Source organism: Mercenaria mercenaria, chromosome 7 (genome assembly GCF_021730395.1).
Source record: "Mercenaria mercenaria strain notata chromosome 7, MADL_Memer_1, whole genome shotgun sequence".
Classification (NCBI taxonomy): domain Eukaryota; kingdom Metazoa; phylum Mollusca; class Bivalvia; order Venerida; family Veneridae; genus Mercenaria; species Mercenaria mercenaria.
Genome location: NC_069367.1, coordinates 18,437,625 through 18,462,559, shown reverse-complemented (window position 1 = coordinate 18,462,559; position 24,935 = coordinate 18,437,625). Strand labels below are relative to the sequence as shown.

The 24,935-nt window shown below is 36.1% G+C and overlaps 1 long non-coding RNA gene across 1 annotated transcript; it reads right to left on the bottom strand.

Moving 5' to 3' along the window:
• Positions 1-2,614: 2,614 nt before the first annotated feature.
• Positions 2,615-8,390, bottom strand: LOC123555569 (uncharacterized). Its single transcript, XR_006687329.2, has 3 exons — positions 8,191-8,390; positions 4,708-4,816; positions 2,615-4,170 (listed from the first exon to the last, which is right to left on the bottom strand). It is a non-coding gene; the product is annotated as an uncharacterized LOC123555569 (long non-coding RNA).
• Positions 8,391-24,935: the final 16,545 nt, after the last annotated feature.

Sequence of the window (24,935 nt, the reverse complement as noted above, 5' to 3'; positions counted from 1 at the left end):
GGTCAAATCAAAGGAAAACCTTCTGTATGCGATAGAGGTTGTATTTTTCAATTGATCTTCATGAAATTAGGTCAAATCATAGAAAAACCTTGTGTATGCGATAGAGACTGTATTTTTCAATTGATCTTCATGAAATTAAGTCAGAATGATTGCTATGATAAAATCTAGGTCAAGTTGAAGTACGGGTCATCTGGGGTCAAAAACTAGGTCACTAGGTCAAATCAAAGAAAATACTGCTCCAATTTTAATGATAATTGGTCAGAATATTTTTTTCCCTGAAATCACTAGGTCAAACATGTTTACACTGTTATGGTGTGTTATGGTGTGTTTCTCAGGTGAGCGGCCTAGGGCCATCTTGGCCCTCTTGTTATGTAGATCTTAGATATATTGGAAAGCAATATGCACTTACACAGTGATATTTTTAAATTTTTAATAGTGTTTTTTTGTAACCATACAACCTGAAGCTGCTTTATTATAGAATGTTCTGGAAGGTCTCAGTAGAACAGAAATGTTCCCTCTTTATGATATGCTCCCCATGACCTGTTGCAGGGAAGTGTGTTTGTAATTCTTACTCTCAAGTATGCTGTGATCTTGACCATTGACTGAATGACCCAAAAACAATATGGGTCATCTACAGACCATAGACATTTGTTGACCATATGTCAATGTTCCCCTGCTATACATCCTAAACCATTTTCCATCTCAAGGTCAGTGTGACCTTGACCTTTGAAGTTTTGACACCTAAACAATAGAGAATGTTCTGACTGTAGTCAGTCATATGGCTAAATCATTCTCCAGTTATTGATAAGAAACCATGTTTAGTCTCTATATCACTGTGACCTTGAACCTTGACCTACTTACCATCAAAACAAAAAAGATTATCTACTGACTACAGGCAATACTTCTTTGAAGTTATTAATGCTCAGCTTCAGCATTCTCCAGTTTTTTGACAGTCAATTATTTTCAGTCTAGAGGTCACTGACTTTGACCTCGACCTCGTGATCCACCAAATCAACAGGGGTCATCTGCTGACAGTGGGCAATCATTGTTAAAGAACCTCTTCTCATGATAGCCCACCCGATTAGCTCAGTAGGGAGAGCACAGATCTATGGATCATGGGGTCAGGAGTTCGATCCTTAGGCTAGGCTTATGTTCTCTATGATGATTTGATAAAGGACATTGTGTCTGAAATCATTCATCTGCCACCTTACATTCATGTGAGGAGGTTGACAGTCACTAGCGAAGAACAGGTTTGTACTTATACAGAATCCAGGATCACTTAACTGAAATACTGTTGAAAATGCTGTTAAACACAAAACAAAATCTCCTTATGATAGTCTATTATGGTCTAGCAGTTTTGCTGTATAAACTTGGTTTGAACAATGCCAAAAGGTCAAGGTCAGTCACAGACTTAGGTCTTTTGTGAACCTTTCTTGCATTTCTTCAGAAGGTACCCGTTGTCTTCATTTTAGGTCCCCCCCATAGCTAAAAAAGATACAAACTTTTAAACTTAAAAGTCTGCCTGATGAACCACTAGAGGGATGTTTCTAGCATATTTATGCACACATTTAACATGTTTGTTCAAATGGTTCAGCACTGAAGGGCCACCAGGGTTACATAAGCAACAACAACTTCTAATAAGCAGCAAACATGCCTTGACTTAACCTTTCTCAAGTTTGTTTAGGTTCCACTGTTGTATAATAAAGGGGACAAGGGAAAAACTTTTCAATGCCTAATTATCATAAACCACCTGATAGATGTTCACCAAATTTGACAAGAAGCAAGGTCAAACACTCATGGTCAGTTGTGTGACTACTGGCCTTCATTGACCACATGTTAAGTGTAAATAAAGTGGTATAGGCTACAGAAAGTGTTTTAGTTAAAAAAAAATATCACTTGATTTTAAGCTCAACTATTCAAAGAATAGGGGAGCTATCCTACTCGCCCCGGCGTCGGCGTGAGCGTCACACAAATGTTAAAGTTTGCGTACCACCCCAAATTTTTTCAAAGTCCATTGAGATATTGCTTTCATATTTTGCATACTTGTTTACCATCATGACCCCAGTCTGTAAAAAGGAGGAGGCAACTTTATCAAGCATTTTGACTGAATTATGGCCCCTTTTCGACTTAGAATATGCTTATTGTAATGTTAAAGTTTTACTCATAGCTTATATTATACTATCAAGCACTGAGAATAGTCGAGCACGCTGTCCACTGACAGCTCTTGTTATTCAAGGTTTAGCAGTATATCACCAAATTTCAGAAATGTTTGGTAAAGAAACAACATTCTTACCAACAATCTACCTGTCTAATAATACATGTTTTACCTTACTGTTCTGTACAATTGGATACTTGAAATATTCTCAAAAGTTGTCCCCCTTTATAAAAGAATGCCATTTGTAAAGAAATAGAAGTAAACAATTGTTCAAATCGATGTTTAACCTAGTTATGTGAAGTTTAAGCAATGGGACATTATTGCAGTTGCATCAAAGTAAAGACATGTAACAGCTGGCGTTGAACTGTCCAGAAGTATTTAATGGTCCCTTCATGCAGTCACTTTCCAGAAAGCAGTATATATGTGAGCAAATTGATGATGCTTCTGTAGACTTATATATATGTGTCAGGACATGAGATTTTTGGCCCAAATGCGATTTTGGTCGAAAATGGGGTTTTCAGCTAATCTGACAGATTGTCATGTTCCAAGTAAAAATTTGCAATTTGACAATAGAAATCAGCCATTGTTATGGAGAAATTACCGCTTTTCGGACACCATATTTTCGTCTAACTGAATCAAAATAGACGCAGAATATCTTAATGCAGACTCCTTCTTAAAATACTATGAAAAGAAAGTACATAATGAAATATCAAACACAACATGCAGTTAATTAAATTTATTTCTTTCTGTTTTTTTTTTCTTTCATATTAGCACATATCATTTTCCCCTGAAAATCGTTTCCATGGCAACACAGTTGTTAAATCCAATTTTAATAGTTCCATGGTAAATCCAGCCAAAATTAACATCTAGAAAGTAAAGTTAATATACTGTCAACATTTTCTAGTGTACAAACAGAGTTTAAAGGTAACAGTTTTTTTGCAAAAATCTTATGGCTTTCTTTTGTACAAACAGCTTTACTGGATATTGAGTTAGATAACATGACAAAACTAGGGCATTAAGATTGTTGTTAGAACACTTGACTCATTGGCATATTTCTTTGTAACTGTTAGACAGAAAATCAGGCAAAAAGATATAATTATTAGATATATTATAAACTGATTTTGCTTAAAGTAGTAGTACAGATGTCATACTGATCAGTGACTCGTTACCATGGCAACAATGATGTATTTTCTTACCAAAAGTACCACTCCTATCAAGTTCTTGAAAAAATTGAATATGTTAAAGTGTTTTTCAAAATACTATTTACATCGAAAGCTGTCTACTTTCATATTCAAAAGTAAGAAAACCTCATTTCATGTAAACTGATGTGACACTGTTTGGGATATACATAATTTTCTGATACACACGACACAGTTAAAACTCTTGCTAGTTTAAGGCAGATTCATATGATAACATAATGTTTTGTTGATGCAGTTATTACTTACAAAAGAATATGACCATACATTAATTTTTTTAACAAATAGAACATATACATGAAAGATGTTTTACAATAATTTATAGTCAGATTTATGTTTAATACCATGGCAACATTGCACTATTTTCTTATAAAAATAAAAGTTGCATTTATTGTCAAATTTCTTGAAACTGTATGATCATTTAAATAAAAATGAGCACTCGAGATATTTTATGCATGGAGTAAGTTTTAAACAAAATATTCTGTATTGCTTAAACAATTAAGACAGTTTTACCCTAACCACTTCACTGCTGTTCTGGCAACAAAACATACTATTACCAAACATTTCTCACAGTTGAACTGTGACAGTTCAGTTAGTTTTACTTTTTCTTGACTGACTCCCATTTGTAGTTTGAAACTTTTGCAGAAAGCATGACCTTATTTTGTGCACTTCTGTGACAGTTGCACTTTATTCCATTGGCATACTGTCAACTGGATGGTAAGCAAATTATGAAATATATTAGTTCCTTGGGTTTCATTTCCATTCACAAATTCATAAAGAATTTTATTTTTCTGGAAATTCTTTCATCCTTCAGCCATTCTGCAAAACAAAATTGCATAAGTATTAGTAACTTTAAGTAGAAAGTTACAGAATAGAACACTGTGAAGCATTTTTTTAAATTAAAAGTGTCTTTATGTGTAATCTACATAAAAGCATGACTAAAAAGAATCCATCTATCCATCAATCTCATAATTTTCAAGAATACAAAAGCTAGCTAATTTTCTGACATACTAGACATACACTTAAAAGAATTAATTCATTCTGTCTAACAAAATGAATACTCAAATACTGCAATAGGTTCTTGGAAAAATACATGTATGATGATATTCAATCATTATGCTTATTTCCCCACTCTCCTCTTAATATGCTAGATATTTTTGTTGAATGAAACTATTAGTAATGATTTCTTTCAAAATGCTATTAATACAATCAGGTTATTTATGTGTATGATATTTTAAGATGTATTTAACTTACTTGTACTTATTTTAAGAGGAATTTATTGTTTGTATATATTTTTTAAGATGTATTTATCTTTCTTACAATAGAAAAACTGCAAAAATGCAGAAAATTACAAACCCACAAACTCTTCCAACATATGGTATGTAGGCATGCCTTGAGAAATCCTTTTTTGTTTAAGGACATAGCAATATGCCAGATGTTCCTCAGTTGTTGATCAAAAGTTGATCTGTAAAATTAAAAATACTTTTAAAAAAAGCTGAAATGTGAGATAAAGATGGCCTAGCTAGTTACCTCAGCACATAGAACACAAATTTTATATTAAGAGTGTAATATGTTTCAATCAAAAGTATGACTTTCTTAACAAAATGTCTTTAAAGGTTAAAATATATTCATTTAATGTGTAGAAGTTGTTTGTAAGTTGTAAAGAACATTATGTAGTGGTGAGGAATCCAACAATCATGGTCAAATGAACTGAATGCAAATTTACATGGAAAGCTATTGAGCATCTGTTTTATACAAAATAAAAACAAAACAATATTCTTTGTACTTTTGTAATTAAAGTTAGTTTGAGATGAATAAGAAATAATTTATTTAAACTGACAAAAGATGTGATACAACTGTTCCTGTTAGTCACTACATATATGGATAAGGCTGTGACCTTTGGCATACTGGTCTTTCATACTGATACACTGATCAGAAATAAGAGTGAAAACTGTTGTGGAAAAAAGTTAGCTTCCTGAATGCCGCACCCCCCCCCCCACCACTTTTTTGGAGGATATCTGAGGGGGTAATTTACAGATAAAAAAACGGGGGAGGGGAAAGAGGGGGTGCATTTAGTTTATGTAGTGTGGAAGCAGTTCTCAAGCTGGGGAAGGGTGTATTTCATATGACTATGGGAGGGAAAGAGAAGGGAGGTATTTGACAGGAAGTTGATTGGGAGGGGGGTATTTTGAGGTAACGCAGTTGTGGAATGGAGAAGGGGGGGTAAAATGTTTCCGGGAGGGGGATAATTTTCTTTTTTGAAAAACTGCGGGTGTTCTGGCTGACATAACTTAACTGACGCTGTTTTAATTTTGTGATTATTTTCCATTATAATCAGAGGTCCGTAACAGCATATAAACATCTCTGAGCTGAATATTTTTAGCTAGAATTAACACGGGGGAGGAACTGTTACACGAGACTTGGTTGTGGAGGATATCATGTTACAGATTTAGGATGCTTCTGTTACAGTATTCCTGGATAATGTTACAGCATTCGGAGGATAATAATAGCTGTCGGTATTTTGTTTGCCAAAGATGTGGTAAAGATTTATCTCTTTTTTCCAAAAATAAAAATTGTGTTTCTAGATCAGTGATATGCACGTCTGTTGAGACATGGCTTAACCTGTGAAACGCAGTATATTGATGTCAATCAAGCGTTTTATGAAAAAAAAATGAAATTTTGATAGAAAAATATCTAAAAGAAATTGATTAAAAGATATTCCAACCGTATTTCATGTTAATTTGCATTGATTAAAACCCTCTTCAGGCATGGACTTATAAAACGAGGTAGAAAAATTACTGTTGATCTAATATTTCGTGGTTTTATAGAATGTTGCAGTTTAGCCGGATATGTTACAGTTGTGGGGTGCTGCTTTTGAATGTGTTACAGATTTAGGATGTTACTTTTTCCTTCTTCAGGATTCTGTTGTTAGATGTAAATACTGCTAAACAACATTTATTTTGTCATTTGAGGCAGTCAGATATGTATTAGAGTGGCGTTGCAGTAACGACGTTTAAAAACACAGGAAAGTCCACCTAACGGGAGAAGATGTCGGTTGTGACATGTCAAGAATCACCTATGATGAACAGTTGATGATACAAGTTATGCAGAGCAAATCTCCCATCCCTTTTCCATGCAAATTGACCCATCGTTTGAACAATCTCTTAATACATCGGTTGTTAAATGTTTTTCCATAACCTCTAAATAAATCACCAAAGATATCGCGGAGCGAAATCGAAAAATGTTTTAAGTGTGTATTTATTTATATTCACATAGATTAATTATTTTCATTCAAATCTAAAAAGAGAGTGAGTTACTATGATTATAAGGTAACTCCTAATTTTTGAACAACCCGAATGTAATGTGCTCGTGCTCGCGTTTACGCAATGCCTACAGTCCTGAGACCTGCCTTCTAATGGCGCACAGTCCTGAAAAGCCCTTGCCACCGTCATACACACAAAGACAAAGACGCATATACCTTTAGATGAAAATCCTGAAACAATATCCATTTTAGCTATGAATTGCATATAAAATCCTCTGTTAAATGATTTAGGCTCCTAACTGTGACCAAACAGATTCAATGCTTCAGATTAGCCTATTTGATTGTGCATGCTTGCCAAATCTTCATTGCGCAGATGCATATCTGCTTGTAGGCAGCTACGCGCCTGCAAGCAGACTATGATTCGATGGTTGTTCCAACAGTAAACACGTATACATGTTTAACAACAAAGAATCTTTTGTTATTTGAAATGAAGTTTTATTGCACATGTGCGAGTTGTCGTGAGAAAAGCCAATTAATTTCTTAAGTTCACTATTACCGATTCCGAGAGGATATTTTCTTTCAAGCTTATTAGTAATTGAAATCGTTGATAAAGACACGCATTGCCAAACTCTTCTGAAGCTAGGACACATCGTTTGCTAGCTTAATACATGTAGCATAAACAGGTACTATTTATGAAAGCTTATTAAAGTGCAAACGACGATTCAATGCGAATTGGTGATTATGGTATCATATACATTAGATATAGAACACTAGCTTTCCATTGAAAATGTTTATATATCATTTTATTATATATAGCTGTTGAATCAGATTTAGAATTTCGAAATTAGAAAAAATGCACTTGGTATAATATATTTGTTACATCTTACAAAAAATCCCGCATAATTCATGATATCTAAATTTTATTTGCTATCCTGGTATTGTATATTGTCAAAATGTATTCCAAAAAGTATCATCCTAAATCTGTAACACATCCACAAGAAGCACCCCACAACTGTAACATTCTATAAAACTACGGAAAATTAGACCCACGTTGATTTTTCTACCTCGTATTATAACTGCATGCCTAAAAAGGGTCTTTACTGATGCAAATGAGCATAAAATATGGTTGAAACATATTTTAATCAACTTCTTTTAGATAATTTTCTATCAAATTTCCGGATTTTGTCATTAAACGCTTGATAGACATCAATATACTGTGTTTCACGTGTTAAACCATGTCTCAGCAGACGTACATACCATTGATCTAGAGAAACAATTTTTACTTTTGCAAAAAAGAGATAAATATTTACTTTTTTTTTGGCAAACAAAACACCGACAGTGATTTTTATCCTCCGAATGCTGTAACGTTATCCAGGAATACTGTAACAGTAGCATCCTAAATCTGTAACATGATATCCTCCACAACCGAGTCTCGTGTAACAGTTCCTCCCCCGTGATTAAAGCCCAGTTGACATTTCCAGGATATTTTTGAAGACGAATAAACACGGACAAAACGGTCGATATGGATTTAATTAATATTTCTAAATTCTACATATTGTGTAAATATTACTACTTACCTGTAAATCGCGCAATGCCATTCATTATCCCTTTTAAATTAATCGTCAAATAACTGTTTAAGAGTTTCCTTTCTCACGACCTTTCATGTTTGCAAATGGCGTGTTGATACAAAGGGCGATAAATTGTCGGTTATTTGATAACGAAACGAAATGACAATTTAACACGGAAATGTTACAATGCATGCTTGATAAATGACGTTTGTCTCTTCATTTATTTATTGTCCCAATAATATAGTGTTAATTGATCAAATGCATTAATTGACGCGAAAATGTGTTGAACTCCACTCATTTTTGTGACGTAACTTTAATCGGGTTTTTCTCGAATGACGTAACGCTGCATTTGGGCCAAAAATCTCATGGCGCGACACATATGTTTTATATGCTGTTTCATGTAAAACAACTCTTTCTTTCTATGATTTGGCGATGTTCGTTTGTTCTTTTTCTCTCCAAAACCTGGACCTGACTTAAGAATTATTTTAGTCCTACACTACAGGAGCTGTAGTTTTAAAAGTTTAGTAAATAGGCCAAGGACTGTAACTGACAATTGCAAGGCATTTTATTAGAATTATGGCTGTTTATCACTCAGAAAATTGGTATTTCTTGGGAAAGATTTTTGTTTAGTTCCACTTTCTTTGAAAGACAAAACTCAGCATTGAAACATTGTAAACATTAACATCTGCACTTGAGTAAGTAGGCAAAAAACCTGAACACTTATATATTTTCATCTAAATAATGGCCTTTTAGATATGCCCATGAAATGAGACGTATTATGTGACCACAGGTGAAAGGGTACCCTATGCTGGGCTAAGCAATACTTCAAGGTTTAATGCTTAAACAAGGTTCTAACTTTTTAGCTCACCTGTGACAAAGTGAGCTTTTGTGATCGCGCGGTGTCCGTCTTCCATCTGTGCGTCCGTCCTTAAACTTTTGCTTGTGACCACTCTAGAAGTCACATTTTTCATGGGATCTTTATGAAAGTTGGTTAGAATATTTATGTTGATGATATCTAGGTCAAGTTCTAAACTGGGTCATGTGTGGTCCAAAACTAGGTCAGTAGGTCTAAAAATAGAAAATCCTTGTGACCTCCCTAGAGGCCACATTTTTCAATGGATCTTCATGAAAATTGGTCAGGATGTTCATCTTGATGATATCTGAAAATTGTTCAGAATGTTTATCTTGATGATATCTAGTTCAAGTTTGAAACTGGGTCACATGCCATCAAAAACTAGGTCATTAGGTCAGATAATAGAAAAGCCTTGTGACCTCTCTAGAGGCGATATTTATCATGGGATCTGTATGAAAGTTGGTCTGAATATTCATCTTGATGATATCTAGGTCAGATTTGAAACTGGGTCAACTGCGGTCAAAAACTAGGTCAGTAGGTCTAAAAATAGAAAAACCTTGTGACCTCTCTTTTAATGGATCTTCATGAAAATTAGTCAGAATGTTCACTTTGATGATATCTAGTTCAAATTCGAAACTGGGTCAAGTGCCGTCAAAAACTAGGTCAGTAGGTCAAATAATAGAAAAACCTTGTGACATCTCTAGAGGCGATATTTTTCATGGGATCTGTATGAAAGTTGGTCTGATTATTCATCTTGATGATATCTAGGTCAAGTTTGAAACTGGGTTAACTGCCGTCAAAAACTAGTTCAGTAGGTCTATGTCGTCTGTTTGTCCGTGCGTAAACTTTTGCTTGTGACCACTCTAGTTTAAGATCCAGCCTTGAAATTTGGATGACATGTACAGTTTTGCACACCAATCTTTAAACTGTCTTCCAGTGACCATAAATGTGACCTGCTGATCTACTTTCTAATATTTTAGCATCAGTTTGCCATTTGAAACATGTGGTACAATATACTGAGGTGAGCGATTCAGGGTCATCATGACCCTCTTGTTACGGAACCAAAGGTTTTGCAACTTATATGATGGAAGAATTAAACAATTTAAGATAACTGACAAAATAATTGATGAAGAAATGTGAATAGGCAAGATAAAACTTCAGTGAAATTGTAGATTATTTAAAAATATTTTATAGAATAGTTTTTAAACTGATGGTATTTTGTTAGCACATATCACTCAGTCTAATTTCAGGAAAATGGGAGAATTTTTATATTAATATTAAATGCAATCAGTTTTGATTTTATAGAATTTCAGTACATAATAATTAAGGCTAAAGAATGATTATGACCTCTTGTCATGGAATACCTGTATTTTCTCTATGTTAAATATACCTGCTTTACTTGTTAAGCTCTTATACTTGTTAAGCTCTGATGTACCTAATTCACTATCCAGTATTGAAATTATAAGTCAAGCGCACTGTCTCCTGTGAAGCTCTTGTTTAAAGAAAGAAAGTTAATGCGTTTTAACCTACATTTTCCCAGGCATACAGCTTATTATACGCCCAAAGGGACGTATTATGTTATGACCCTGGTGTCCATCCGTCCGTTAGCAATTTCGTGTCCGCTCTGTAACTCTTGAACCCCTTGAAGGATTTCAAGAAACTTGACACAGATGTTCACCACATGGAGATGACGTGCAGAGCGCTTGTTTCGGATGACTAGCTTCAAGGTCAAGGTCACACTTAGGGGTTAAAGGTCATATGAGTGTGTTTCTTGTCCACTCTGTAACTCTTGAACTGCTTGAAGGATTTCAAAGAAACTTGGCACAAATGTTCAGCACACTGAGACGACGTGCAGAGAGCTTGTTTCGGGTGACTAGCTTCAAGGTTAAGGTCATACTTAGGAGTGAAAGGTCATATATGAATTTGCTGTGTCCGCTCTGTAACTCTTGAACTGCTTGGAGGATTTCAAAGAAACTTTGCACAAAATTTTAATGTTCACCACACTGAGACGACGTGCAGAGAGCATGTTTTGGATGACTCGCTTCAAGGTCAAGGTCACATTTGGGGGTCAAAGGTCATATATGACTTTGCTTTGTATAAATTGCTCTGCATTGCAGTGCTCTTGTTTTTATTTGGCAGATCCCTTTTTATCTCACCTGTCACTTTGTGACAAGGTGAGCTTTTGTGATCGCGCAGCGTCCGTCCGTATGTACGTCACACTTCATTTCCGAGCAATAACTGGAGAACCATTTGATCTAGAACCTTCAAACTTCATAGGGTTGTAGGGCTGCTGGAGTAGACCACCCTTATTGTTTTTGGGGTCACTCCATTAAAGGTCAAGGTCACAGGGGCCTGAACATTGAAAACCATTTCCGATCAATAACTAGAGAACCACTTGACCCAGAATGTTGAAACTTCATAGGATGATTGGTCATGAAGAGTAGATGACCCCTAATGATTTTGGGGTCACTCCGTCAAAGGTCAAGGTCATAGGGGCCTGAACATTGAAAACCATTTCCGATCAATAACTAGAGAACCACTTGACCCAGAATGTGGAAACTTCATAGGATGATTGGTCATGAAGAGTAAATGACATCTATTGATTTTGGGGTCACTCCATCAAAGGTCAAGGTCACAGGGGCCTGAACATTGAAAACCATTTCCAATCAATAACTAGAGAATCACCTGACCAAGAATGTTGAAACTTAATAGGATGATTGGTCATAAAGAGTAGACAACCCCTATTGTTTTTGGGGTCACTCTGTCAAAGGTCAAGGTCATAGGGGCCTGAACATTGAAAACCATTTCTGATCAATAACTAGAGAACCACTTGACCCAGAATGTTGAAACTTCATAGGGTGATTGTACATTCAAAGTAGATGACCCCTATCGATTTTGGGGTCACTCCATTAAAGGTCAAGGTCACAGGGGCCTGAACATTGAAAACCATTTCCGGTCAGTAACTTGAGAACCACTTGACCCAGAATGTTGAAACTTAATAGGATGATTGGTCATAAAGAGTAGATGACCCCTAACGATTTTGGGGTCACTCTGTGAAAGATCAAGGTCACAGGGGCCCAAACATTAAAAAACCATTTCCGGTCAGTAACTTGAGAACCACTTGACCCAGAATGATGAAACTTCGTAGGATGATTGGTCATGCAGAGTAGATTAACCCTAACGATTTTAGGGTCACTGTGTTAAAGGTCAAGGCCACAGTGGCCTGAACATGGAAAACCATTTCCAATCAATAACTTGAGAACCTCTCGACCCAGAATGTTGAAACTTCATAGGATGATTGTTCATGCAGAGTAAATGACCCTTATTGTTTTTGGGGTCACTCCTTTAAAGGTCAAGGTCACAGGGGCCTGAACATTGATAACCAGTTCCGATCAATAACTTGAGAACCACTTGACCCAGAATGTTGAAACTTCATAGGATGATTGAACATGCAGAGTAGATGACCCCTATTGATTTTGGGGTCAGTCTAATAAAGGTCAAGGTCACAGTGGCCTGTTCATGTAAAATCATTTTTTGGAAATAACTTGAGAACCACTTGACCTACAATGTTGAAACTTAATAGGATGATTGGACATGCAGAGTAGATGACCCCTATTTATTTTGAGGTCACTTGATCAAAGGTCAAGGTCACAGGAGCCTGAACAGTGACTTGAGAACCACTAGGCCACTAGTGTTGAAATTTAGCGGGATGACTGGACATGCCAAGTAGATGATCCCTATTGCAGCCAACCATCAGTGTCTCTTTGACTTTCACTCCTGACCCCTATTGACTTCGTGCCTATAGGACTTTGCATTGGGGGAGACATGCGCTTTTTTACAAAAGCATTTTCTAGTTTCTTTTGTTTTCAGGAAATCTATTTAAGTAATAGCCTTTACTTATCTCTGGATAAGACTATAAATTTTACATTCCATTTGTAGTAACTTTTTTGCTGAGCAGGTATGTTTTTTCCAGTCTGCAACTTTTTTTTGTAGTAAAATACTCTCCACTGGGACTTGAACCCAGACCTCTTCCTACATAATGTAAGAAGCATTCTTACATTAAACTATATAGAGAGGAAAACTAAATCACATGTTGTAGAACTTGAAAATACAATATTTTAGTATATTTATCTGTAATTAGAATAAATCCATATACATTATAATGACAAAGTGAAAATGCATGGTTATACCTATTTTCCTTCAACCATTTTATTTTAAAACAAGAGCTCTCAGAACACGAAATACCCCCTTGATGCATTCAGTACTTGAACAAGAACAGAAATTATTTGGTCACTGAGCACCGTTCTACTGTTTTGGGTTAACGTGACCTTGACCTTTGACCTACTGACCTCAAAATCATAGGGGTCATCTGCAGATCAGGATCAACCTATTAAGTTTCATGATCTTAGGCCCAATCGTTCTCTAGTTACCATCCGGAAATGGTTCATCTGTTCCGGATCACTGCGACCTTGACCTCAAAATCAAAATGGGACATCTGCTGGTCATGATCAACAACCCTTTAAAGTTTCATAATCCTAGGCCCAAGTGGTCGTCAGTTATCATCCAGAAAAGGTTGGATTGTTCCAGGTCACTACGACCTTGACCTTAGACCTTCTGACCTCAAAATCAATAGGGTCATATGCTGGTCATGACCAGCCTCCCTATCAACTTCCGTGTTCCTTAGGCACAAGTGTTTTTCAAGTTATCATCCAGAAATGATGTAACCGATCCTGGCCATTGTGACCTTGACCTTTAACCTTAAAAACAACAGGAATCATTTGCTGGTCATGACCAACCTCGCTTTCAACAGCCATGATCCTAGGCCCAAGCATTCTTGAGTTAACATCCAGAAACCATTCAACTGTTCCCAGTCACATGGACCTTGACCTTTGCCCTACTGACCTCACAATCAATATGGGGTCTTCTGCTGGTCATGACAAACCTCCCTATCAACTTTCATTGTCCTAGGCCCAAATCTTCACAAGTTATCATCCGGAAACCATTTAACTGTTCTGAGACACTGTGACCTTGACCTTTGTCATACTGACCTCAAAATAAATATGGACCATCTGCTTGTCATGAACAACCTCCCTATCAACTTTCATGATCCTAGGCCCAAGTGTTCTAGAGTTATCATCCGGAAATGGATTAATCTATGGGCAGACCGTCAGATCGACCAACACCTGCAAAACAGTATACCCCACCTTCTCCAAAAGGGGCAAAAATGAGAATCTTGAAATTAATCCAGAAATATAAATTCTATTCCTCTACAGTTACATAATATGTGCTGTATATTTGCACAGTTTGTCCCATATACATGTGTGCATTCAAAATTATCATTCAGTTAATATCAAATTTTGATGTTTCTTCATATTAAACAGCCATATCTTTTGAATTTGTGTCATTTGAACAGTTATCCTAACTAATTTTCTTTTTTGCAAATGTAAGAGAGTATTAAAGGAAACATATTACTGGGAAACACATTTAATCCCTGCCCCTGCAGGGATGGTGAAATCTGATTTTTTTGACATACATATTTGTCTGTTTTCTCAAAGATTTGTTATATTTATGATTATATTGTAAAATGTGGAGAACTTCTATTTGTCCCTAGTGCAGGGTTCATGCAGAACTTTCAAAACAAAATTCAAGTACTTTTCAAGGATTTTTCTCCATTTTCAAGGGCTACAAAATCACATATGTTGCTTTTATTTCTTTTACTCATGACGGATTCTGTCGATTTTCTATAATAAACACTGCGACATTAACCCGGAAAGGACCGTCAATTCAGCACCGATAAAATTTCGCATGATAATTGCTTTCAGAGTACTCAAGCCCGTTCTGGTACTGTACCGTACTATCATTTACTTAGTACATATCAGTAAGCCCTGTCAAAGATAGATCTGCCATTTGTTCGTCTTTTTCCAACTATTTTGGTCTGATCTGTTATTTTGATTGCAAAATGTTGTGACAACAATGCCAAATGAATCTGCCATTTTCAAGGCTTTTTTTCCAAATTCAAGCACTTTTTAAGCACTTTTCAAGGCTGCCCTTCGTTTCAAGCACTTTTCAAGATGCAGCTCATTTTCAAGCACTTTTCCAGGCCTGTGTGAACCCTGTATTGGCTCTGGGTAAAGTGCGCAAGTCGGACAATTGATCTTGCCACCCTTGCTGTGGCTAATACCGGCCAACTCTGAAAAGTAATAGAAGATTCTTATACATTCTAAAAATCACATTGCTTTACAGTTAACAAAATGGAAGTGGCCAGGGGTCCGGCAACTTAACCTCCAGACAACCCTTACAGGACAGGCTAGAGGTCCAGTAATCAATATGAATACTGAGAACAGTATTTACAAAGAGCTAGAAGACTATATTTTATCTTTAAGAATGGGAAGGGAATTCAAAAAATTGTTTTCGTATTTTTTCGTTGTTTTTCCAGTTTTATGCATATTAAATATGAAATTCTAACAGCGATTTCCAATATTTGTCATTATCTTTTACTCAAGCAGTAAACAAATTCATGAGCAAAATCCATCAGTCTCGTGGAAAAAAAACAACAAAAGTTTCTGACTGGTGTACAAATTACTATTATTTAATTGTCAAATTTGCAATTCATATTTTTTCCGGGATTAAAGAAATATTTTTTTTACTTCTGTTTTCTGCGACTTGCCATTTTTAAAACGAGAAAAATACAAGAACAAACTTTCGAAATCATCTACAATTTTTTAGATAAGATATTTTCTGCTCTTTGTAATACAACTCTCAATATTCATATTGATTACCGGACCTCTAGCCACTAAGAAAATACTTGATAACATAGGGGCATTTTTTTTTGTATTAAGGTTGTGGGAGTAGTCAAAATAATTTGAGGGTCAGATTATTTATTTTAGTGATGTGCAATTTCTACACTGCCCATAACTGGCATAAGAAAAATCTTAATATGTCTTAGAATTGCATCAAATTTGTTGGACTAGTAGTGAGAGGGGAATTAAACAATAAATTTTAATAAGCAATAAACAACCAGGTCTACAAATGCCGTCCCCACCACATTTAAATTACAACTGTTGCTCCACCTGCAGTCACCAGCAGTAATGTGTAAACATGCAGAAGCCAATTGTTTATAGTAGCCCAAGGCTTATATTTTTTTTGCTAAATCTGGAATTTACACAACATTCTCATAAAGTTTACTGAATCCAGTACTATCCATAAGTAGTCGAAGTAATCTGACACAAACAGTTTTGTTTCATATATAGAAGAGATCGTGTTTGTATACAAATCCCTTATATTTTCTATTTTTAGAACTGATAAGAAAATATCAGGTGGGCTGACGCCAAGCGTCCATATGTTTTTGTAAGAATTGATGTTTTTCTAATGGCTTAAACTTTCTTAAAACACAAATTATATCAATAATTTTTTTATCAATGGAAACACTGGCCATAGCTTTCGCAGAAGCGGTGGTTCCAAAGCATTGGCGGTGGAGGATTCGTCGCAGATGCGATGGAGAAATATGGCCGATTGACAATATTTACGCTTTCATCGGTACTTTTTCTAACGAGTGTTTCACGTTTGACTGAAAACAACCAGTGAGACAGGAGCCCACATGTGTATTCTTCCAGCCACAAACACTTGTTCCATGCAATTCTTTGTCATTAATGTAAACACTTCTGTACAGTTTGACGAGGGACTGCCGTTTTTGTAGAATTTATATCATAAATGGTAAAATCTTGTACAAAACAACCCCTGAGCACGTTTGCATCAAAATGTAAGTATGACACTGTCAAGCAAAAACTTTTTCTCCGTAATCCGCGATTTTTCATTGCAAGCATACAAAATGATCAACCAAAAATCATTCCAACGCAGTGTGCGGTGGGTACAGTTGCAATGCATTACGGTGGATCTTGTTTCTTTAATGTTTGCTATTGACTTTAAATTGGAATAAACAGCATTTTCCCAGAATTTGATTGGGTAGGGCCATGAAATCACTTTGACATTTGATAGCAGCAGAAACTGAAAGTGTAGAATAAATATGACATCGATTTGCACATCCGTAAATACATAATATCAAGTGACAATATTAATTTTCTAATTTGATCACATGCGACCTCTGCATCGTATGATAAACTAACTTGGCTAAATACAATTACTAATATGTAGCATACCTTAACAAAATGCCATTGAGCAGCTGTGTTACTGGAGTTAAGACTTTTTACAAGTAGGCTAATTTACCTCTTCTTCAACAATATCCTTTTATTTTTTAGACGTTTACCACAGCATCTTAAAGTGTCAAGGAGAAAGTTTAGATTTTTTTCTTAGTGACAAGATGATATTATTTGATTGCCCTTCGTCCGTCGTCCGTCAGTCGTCTGTCTGTCCGTCGTCTGTCCACAATTTCTTTTGAACACGGTAGAGGTCTGATTTTCAACAGATTTTAATTCCTGAAGGAGCCAAGATGTTCACCTTATGAACATGATGGCCATGACATTTTACTTTCGACTTTAACTACATTTACACACAAATTAAGTCACAGTAAGATCTCGGTTCCTATTGAAAACCAGCTAGATTCCATCATATTTTCAAGAGATACAATCTGACTAAAGTACCTGATTTTCTAAACGAAGATCTGAGAACAAACCATTCACATTTGTCTTCTGTATGTTTTGGATTTCCAATATTGCTATTTTTATTTTCGCAAATCTATTTTTATTTTAACCAATCTGAAGACTTGTTCGAATGTCAAAGAGTAAGAAAAATTTGCAGTCAGTCCAAGGTACGAACCCAGGACCCTCGCTAACAGAGCAAGTGCTCTACCGACTGAGCTAACCGGCTATCCGACCTCTTACGACATAAGAATTGTAGATATCGAAAACCAAGGCTTTCAGAATGTTGTAACTTAGCTTTTGATTGGCTTGCAGAAGGGTCGTCAGGACGAGTTTATCAATAGCTCGTGTTCAGATTCTAAGCATAGCGTAATAGGATATGTACTTTAGTCAGATTGCAAGAGATACTACCCCTGAAAGAGGAAAAATTTCTATTCTGGCCCTCTCAGTCATATATAAGGTTTCATTTATGCTTGGATTTGATACATACTTGCATATGTATGTCCAATCACATGATCGCGCTACGGGATTTAAATTTGAGCCCGAATGTGAAAGTGGAAACGTAAACAAAAATAATAAATCAGGGTGTAAGTTTATTACTCAGTATATTGTGTTAATATCATGTACATTGTTCGAAACCTATTTGAAAGTGCTAGCCCCGGTACTACAATTGTCCCGCCAAAACCTTCTCGTTTTAACACTATTCCTGTTCAACCACTTTCGACAGTGTGCGCTCAATGTGCAAGTCAGCTGAACAGGAATAGCATTAAACAAAAAGCCTTTGGTGGGGAAACCGTGGGGATAGCTCTTTCAAATAGGTTTCGAATCATATGCACATTATAAACACAATATATAGATTTAAAAAATTACGCCCTGATTTTCAATTTTTGTTTACCTTTGTACTTTCACTTTCGAGCTCAAAATGACGTAGCGCGATCACATGATTAGACACACTGTGCATGGAATTTTTATCTTAATAATCTCTAGGTCAAGTTCAAAACTTTGTTATGTGGGGTCAAAAACTAGGGTACCAGGTCAAATGAAAAGAAAAGCCTGTTAACGCCATATGCCACATTCATGGCCTTATCTTCAGTAATGTTTATCTTGATGATTCTAAGTTTAAGTTTAACATTGAAAGATAAACGGAGAAATAGAGTACAAATCACTAACAACGGACAAGCAGAAAGAAATGTTACAAAAAATGAAAGACAAAAACTCCATTTTCCTCTGAAAACTGTCACAGCGCCAATCAAACATATTAAGAGACCTTTAACTCCTTGTTCTAGTGCCAAGAGGATGACAAGGAATCAAGAAAAACTCATTTCAGTTATTCTTATTATAAAAACTGAAGAAAAATTGTAGCTGGGAACATACTTAAATATGCTAAAACATGATTAAAAACTTATAAAAATGACAAATGGTTGCAGCATGTGCAGTGTGTTGGAGAATACTCCCCCGCCCCCACTCCAATGCAAACCCGAATTCGATATTATGTGGCCAAAACAAAGGGACAGCAGAAACCCTGTCAGTTTGTATATTAGATAAGTTGGTCTGTTCTATGATGTCATATGTGGTAAGCATTTAATCAAACAATCGAAATTGTCAGTTGATATTTTGTATATAATATGGGAAAAGGAAAATGAAGAAAACCTTCATACTTTAATATCAATAATCATAATTGGGGGTGTATTTAGTACGAAAGAACATGGCTTTATTATTTGGCAGTTGATTTAGTAAAATAATTATGGTTTAAAATAAAGATTTTCGTGTGTGCATTCAACAGAACTTAAGTGCAAATCAATAGTATATGATTAGTTTACTAAACATTAAGTTTCTGTTGCTGATGTCAAAGTGATTTCATGGACCTACCCCTATCAATATCCCAGGAAAATGCTGTTTACTTAAGTTAAAAGTCCAGAACGAACATTAAAGAAACAAGATCCACCATAATGCATTGCAATTGTACCCACCGCACACTGCGTTGGAATGATTTTTGGTCGATTTTTTCATATGCGTGTAATGAAAATTCACCTGTTACGGAGAAATAGTTTTTGCTTGACAGGGCCGTACTTACGATTTGCCGCAAACGTGCTCAGGGGTCGTTTTGTACAAGATTTTACCATTTTAAATGCGAATTCTGCAAAAACGGCAGTCCCTCGTCAAACTGTACAGAAGTGTTTACATTAATGACAAAGAATTGCAAGGAACAAGTGTTTCTGGTTAGAAGAGTACACATGTGGGCTCCTGTCTCACTGGTTGTTTTCAGTCAAATGTGAAAAGGTCATTAGAAAACGTACCGATGACAGCATAAATGTAGTCAGTCGGCCATATTTCTCCACCGCTTCTGCGATGAATCCTCCACCGCCACTGCGTTCGAACCACCGCTTCTGCGAAAGCTATGGCCAGTGTGATGGAAAGGATAATTTATTGATAACTTTTAATTATCATTTCGAAATAAAATGGATTTATTGTGAACGCTTAACTTACAGTGGTTTTTCTAAAAGTTTGGAGCATTGCTATGCCGCTATTAAAATCATATGTCATTTAAAATGGTTATTCATTTTAAAAAGATATTTAAATGAGAAAATATGAAAATCGTAAGCATTTCAAAACTTTTTGAATTTTTGAAATCCATGAATGAGAGAAAAAGTTATTAAAAGTTAAAAATTCCAATCCCATACACAAACGATGTAAAAACATTTGTTTTGTCAACCACCAGATAAACAGGTGTTAATGCGTGACGTCATGGTGATCTCTCCTATTGTGACAGCCAAACTGTAACAGTGGCTGCAAATGTCAGAGTTAAAAAACAGCCACTCAGTAACAGTAAGCTTGTCTAACCTTAAATCTGAAAGAAATATCCCTGTAATGTTTCATATTCAATATTCCGACATTACTAAATTAAGAGAAAGGAATAACAGAGATTAACTGTCACCGGTACGAAAATATTAAAATTTGGGATGAGTTGACTGGAGCGAAATTACTCCAGAATTTTGCATGAATACCTCAATAATTAAACTACATGTATATAAGGCCAATGACCTAAATCAGCACGTCTGTCATATAACGACTGGTATAGTTATCATCAGCGGTCATGATTTGACTTTTCTGTATCATTAAAGTTAGATATTTACCTCTTTTTTGTTCGAAGAAAGACATCACATTTCTGCGCTATATGTTATAATTCCTGTATATTTAGTGTTGACCTACTTGTGGTTGTTTTTTTTTTATGGACCACATGATGCATATTAGCCAATCAGAAGCAGTAAGTGTCATGGCGAAATGTTTACATGGTGTGCATAACTGAAAGAATAATTGTTTGTGAAATAGGAGGAATTTGTGTCTGGAAGTGCGTTTAAATATGTTTATATGTTTCCAAGTTATTTTGGAAGCCTATCTGAAGGGTGCAATTTTACGTGAGTGATCATTTCATTCCCAAGAGTGGGAAAGTTTGATCATAATTTGATGCAAATTTTTTTGCGCGCTTTTCGTTTGTACACATATTGAGGTTATTAATTGTGTTGCCATGTATGTAAATTTGTGGGCGTTAGCTTATATAATTGTTCATATGTTTAAGTAGAGATGGTGAAAAAATTGATTGAGTATCATTTAGATACTGTGTGAAAATGGTATAGAATGGAGAAGGAATTACTTTGGTGAATGGTCACGTGGTTTCTTTTGCGCTTCAGTCAGGCGAAGTGAGTGAAAGTGTATGTGTTTATTCGAGATTTTCTTGTTGTTTTTTCGTTGCGAACATGTGTTACTGCAAGAGAAAGTAGTTTTGTGTAGGTTAACGGAAATGTGTCCATAAAAGCTTTTTTTACGATGCATTGTCAGTTGAAAGTTTGTTAAATGCATAATTCTGTTCGACATAGTTTTGTTGGTGCCCTGGAAAGGGAACAGCATGATTAGCACCATGGCTAATACGGGCCATCTAATTCGGGCAAGACATTTTCTTAATGTGTTTAGCCTGTTGTTACAAATGGGCAAGATGTACATCTTCATGTTAAAGTTCAAACAGAAAGATTGCGATGGAAAAACAAAGCTTGAGATTGTTGATAATGTTCGCTTCTGAAATTTTGTTGGCAAGAATTTTTCCAGTATATGTGAAGGAGACAGTATATATAAAAAGTTGAAACCTAGTAATTGATGATGTTTGTTTTAAAATGGAGATATCTTTTGTGGGTATAATCAGGGGGAATTTAAATTGTTCGGTATGCAGAAGAAATGAATGACAAATTTATAATTGCCCTTTTGGCAGGAGTGTAGAAATCCAGATATGTTTTGCTTGTTCTTGCACAACTGGGACATAAACCTTACGCACCTGCTACGATCTCATGCGCAAAAACTAGGTCAACTCCTCCCCGATGAAATACACATAAAAACAACGTTTTCCACGCGCACTATCCCCGATCGCTGATAGTTTCTCATAAAATAATATTTTTCCAACATAAAGAAATAAGTAAACTGTACACTTTCATGCATAAAAACATAAAAAAATCCAATAGTATTCGCGAAGCGACAGAGTATCCAAATTACATCACTGCTGGTTCCCTTTTGTTTATTTATACAGCATACAGAGCTAATAATTTTTCTAGAACCAGCCAGTCAAACAGAGTTCGAAAACAATTGAACACATTAATATATATACCATGAATTTATATGGTTCATTTATATACATGAACGACTATTCGTCCAGAAAATCTTCTTGTCCAAAACCACAGGGCCTAGGGCTTTGATATCTGGTGTGTAGCATCATCTAGTGGTCCTCTACCAAAATTATTCAAATTATCCTCCTAGGGTCAAATATGGCCCCGCCCCGGGGGTCACATGGTTTATATAGACTTATATAGGGAAAACTTTGAAAATCTTCTTGTACAAAACCACATGGCCTAGGGCTTTGATATTTGGTATGTAGCATCATCTAGTGGTCCTCTACCAAAATTGTTCAAATTATCCCCCTAGGGTCAAATATGGCCCCGCCCCAGGGGTCACATGGTTTATATAGACTTACATAGGGAAACCTTTGAAAATCTTCTTGTACAAAACCACATGACCTAGGGCTTTGATATCTGGTAAGTAGCATCATCTAGTGGTCCTCTACCAAGATTGTTCAAATTACCCCGCTAGGGTCAAATATGGCCCCGCCCTGGGGGTCCCAAATTTTACATAGACTTATATAGAAAAAAAAGTTTAAAAATCTTCTTGTCTGAAACCACAACACTTAGACCTTTGATATTTGGTTTGTAGCATTGTCTTATGGTCCTCAACCAAAATTGTTCAAATTGTACCCCTTGGATGAAAAGAGGCCCTGCCCTGGGGGTTCCCAAGTTTTATATAGACTTGTATAGGAAAAAGCTTTAAAAATCTTCTTGTCTGAAACCATACGACCTAGGCATTTGATATTTGGTATGATGCATTGTCTAGTAGTCCTATACCATAATTATTCAAATTATGCCCCTGGGGTTTAAAGAGGCCCCGCCCTGGGGTCACTTAGTTTTTATGTGAGTTATATAGGTAAAATACTTAAAAAAATCATCTGATCCTATTTCCAAGACTGTTAAATTATAATTACCTGATGACCCCAAGTAATATGATGTCACTTGACTGTGACCTTGACCTACTGACCTACTTTCTTGTTTTTATAAGATACAGTCTTGAAATTTTGATGACATACACAGTTTTGCACAAAAATCGTAAAACTGAATTTCATTGACCATGAATGTGACCTACTGACTTTCTTAATAATTTATCATCAGTTTGACATTTGAAACATGTAGCTCATATTACTCAGGTGAACGATCCAGGGTCATCATGACCCTCTTGTTTGTTCGCTTACAATAATTTTTTTGTTAGCTCACCTGAGCCAAAGGCTCATGGTGAGCTTTTGTGACCGCTCAATGTCCGTCATCTGTCGTGTGTTGTCCGTCGTCCATCCGTCAACATTTTCAAAAAAAATCTTCTTGAAAACCACTGGACAGAATTACACCATACCTCACAGGAATGATCCTTGGGTGGTCCCCTTTCAAAATTGTTCAAAGAACTTAATTCCATGCAGAACTCTGGTTGCCATGGCAACCGAAAGGAAAAGCTTAAAAAATCTTCTTGTCCAAAACCGCATAGCGTAGAGTCTTGATATTTGGCCTGTGACATCATCTTATGGTCCTCTATCAAGATTTTTCAAATTGTGCCCCCTGGGTGAAAAGAGGCCCTGCCCCGGGGATCCCATTTAGTTTTACATAGACTTATATCGTAAAAAACTTTAAAAATCTTCTTGTCTAAAACCGCAACACCTTGGACTTTGATATTTTGTGTGTAGCATTGCCTTTTGGTCCCCTACCAAAATTGTTCAAATTATGCCCCTAGGGTGAAAAGACTTATATAGGAAAAAAAACTTTAAAAAAATCTTTTTGCTTGAAACTGCAAGGCCTAGGCTATTGATATTAAGTATGTTGCCTTTCCTAGTGTTTCTCTACCAAAATGTGTTCAAATTATGTTCCTAGGGTGAAAAAGAGGCCCTGCATTGGGGTACCAAGTTTAACATAGACTTATATAGGGAAAAAAATTCAAGATCTTCTTGTCTGAAAGTTCAAGGCCTAGGCCTTTGATATTTGGTATGTAGCATTACATGGTGGATCTCTAACAAGTTTGTTCAAATTATGCCCCTGGGGTGAAGAGGCCTCGCCCTGGGGTCACTTGTTATAATTATGAGTTATATAGGAAAAATTATCAGATCATATTTCCAAGACTGTTTTGTTTAATTATAATTACCTGATGACCCCAAGCAATTATGGATTGCTTGACTGTGACCTTGACCTACTGACCTACTTCCTTGTTTTTTAAGATACAGCCTTGAAAGTTGGACGACATGTACAGTTTTACACACCAATCTTAAAACTGTCTTTCAGTTACCATGAATGTGACCTACTGACATACCTTCTTAATATTTTAGCATCAGTTTGCCATTTGAAACTTGTGGCTCATATTACTCAGGTGAACGATCCAGGGGCAACATGACCCTCTTGTTAAATAACTTCCCTTTTGTGTTACTATAAATAGCTTATTTTGTAACTTTTTAGCTCACCTGAGCCAAAGGCTCATGGTGAGCTTTTGTGACCGCTCAATGTCCGTCGTGTGTCGCCACGTCGTCCGTCGTGTGTCCGTCAACATTTTCTAAAAAGATCTTCTTCTTGAAAACCACTGGGCAGAATTACACCAAACTTCACAGAAATGATCCTTGGGTGGCCCCCTTTCAAAATTGTTCAAAGAATTGATCTCCATGCAGAACTCTGGTTGCCGCAAGGCAT